We start from the raw sequence: 2,756 nt of genomic DNA on the forward strand, positions 1-2,756 counted from the left end.
TGATTTACTAGCCTGCTTTGATTAAAAATCTCTTTTTGACCAAAAGGAAAGGAAGAAATGAGGTCTTTCCTTGTCCTTGGTCTCCAACTACCCATTAAGCTCGATTTCTGACGCTCACTCCAGTCCGGTCTAGGTTCCTCTCCAAGGGAGAGGTCCGGAAACATCAGTGGTAAGGCATATCAAGGGAAGGAGCACAGGCTCCTTTCTCGCACAGTGGCAGGCAATCAAGCTTAACCATCCATCTTCAACCTTGTCCTTGTCAGCAACCATGTTTAATGTACATGAACGGTTACAATTAGTAAAAGACGGCTCACGAAGTTCTATACAGGAGGCTCCGCCCTGAGGTCCAACCCATTACACTTTTATATACCATTTTGACAGAGAAGTACTCTTTTCGGGTGGAGCCTCCCCGTACAGGCCATTGTAGGAAGTACCTCCCTCCCCCCCAGATCCGTGTAAATGGTGAAAGCAGTGACCATTCACAGAATGTTTATAACAGGTTAATACTTCACTTTCATTTTTTGCCCTGGCCCCCTGGAGGGTCAAGCTAGCGAGATTGTCCTCTTACCTGGTTTTGATACCGTTACATAAATACATACATAGGTAGATACTGTGTAAGTGTTAAATTATGTAACAAAATCGGTATCAAATAAATACCTCTTACCGAGATCGAGGGCTGTGCTGTAAGTTACGGACTGAATTTTTTCACCATCGATTTATGGCCCAAGCACGAAGCGCGCGCGCCATAAATCGAAGGGGGAAAACGAGCATCCGTAACTTACAGTAAGGACCGAGAAAACGAGGTTAGTAAGATATTTATTATATCTCTACTGTGCGTCTGACGGGTTCAGGAATGATTTCTATTCACGCGGAACAGCTTCAAATTTCTGACGCACCTCGAAAGCAAAACGAGTCAATTTGAATCGTTGAGTGACTCTGAAGTGGTTAGCTCGTTTTAATACACAACTTCAGAGGTTAAAAGTTGTGAACTTTTTCTTGCTAAAAAAGTTAAGATCACTTGGCGATAAATCACGAAACATTATGGCAACATTTTAGCGGGCCGTACAGTAGAGTACGGCCCGCTTAATTGACCAATTACAGCACGCGTACTAGTAAAGTAAGTAAAAGCTTTATTAATGTGTCAATGTCACAACAAAAAAAACTTAAATTATGTACAAATAAGGAATAATAAAAATGTACATACAATTAGCATGTATAAATTGTACAATAAAACAATGGGTATATAAGAGGTAGTCTCTAAGAATTGCAAAGGTTACAGCAGCTATTGTTGTTGTTTAAGAGTGACGTTAGGTCTTTTTTCCTAATGTTGGTTTTAAAAGATTCAATATTCGAGGAGCCTTTCAATTTATTATCTAGTTTCGACCATATATGAGGTCCTTGATATCTAATAGAATGTTTTCCGTAGTTAATAGTGTTAAAAGTAGGAATATCAAAATCACTGTTTCTTAATGAATAACTAGCGCTTTTTTTTAAACAGTTCGTGGGAGATTAAATAATTACTATTATAGACATCTACATTCATAACTTTCTACATTCATATATACACAACTTTCTATATTCACATTCATACGTATCTACATTCATATTTTCGCTCGTGCGCGATTGGTCCAAACGCGTCACGTAACTGAAAAAACTGGGGAACATCACTCCGATATTCCCCAATTTTCAAAACTGCGCGTGTTGCGACAAATATTTGAAGGATAATCAACACGATAGCCTTCATTTGGTGCGAAAATATACGCTCTCTGAAAACTGTTCGGTCTGCGGACGAATATTAGAGCATATTTTCGCGCCAAATGGAGGCCATTGTATTTATATATACATATATATATATATATATATATATATATATATATATATATATATATATATATATATATATATATATTTACACTCAGCCCTCATGGTCTTAATAAAAGACGGGAATTTAGATCCAAAAATCGCGTCCGTTACAATACATAATTAGACTGACTATTATACACTTATACACTTAGTAATTAAGGCGCTCGCAGATACATTGTTGTAATCTCATCACTTGCGCGTTCTTGTAAGTTGCCATTAGCTTGTTACAATACAGAATTAGACTGACTATTATACACTTATACACTTAGTAATTAAGGCGCTCGCAGATACATTGTTGTAATCTTATCACCCGGCGCGTTCTTGTAAGTTGACATTAGCTTGTTATGTAATCTATTATTTCAGGTTGTACAGCATTATGTAATTATATTTACATTTTTCTGATCTTATATATATATATATACATGCAAATCTGTAAACTTCCTAGGATTTTTAACGTTTTATTTTTTAACTTGTAAATATTGTTCCAATCTGAAGAAGGCCGAAGGCCGAAACGTCACATTAAAAGCCGGAACAGTTAGAAGTTTGCTTCATGACGCCTCATCTTACACTTAACTATATATATATATATATATATATATATATATATATATATATATATATATATTATATATATATATATTCTATGCGCATGCTCACTAGCTCGCTAGTTTGAGCACTCTGGTAATGGCTTAGATACTACCACATGTGTAGTATTTGGGGCGGCTTTTTAAGCTTAGCCTCCATCCCAGTCTTCAGCACTGCACTGATGAGGCCCAGAAGGCCGAAACAGTACTGTCTGCAGTTAGTTATATTCTATATATATATATATTCTATATATATATATATATATATATATATATATATATATATATATATATATATATATATATATA

The sequence above is a fragment of the Orbicella franksi genome, chromosome 6, assembly GCF_964199315.1.
Source record: "Orbicella franksi chromosome 6, jaOrbFran1.1, whole genome shotgun sequence".
Lineage (NCBI taxonomy): Eukaryota > Metazoa > Cnidaria > Anthozoa > Scleractinia > Merulinidae > Orbicella > Orbicella franksi.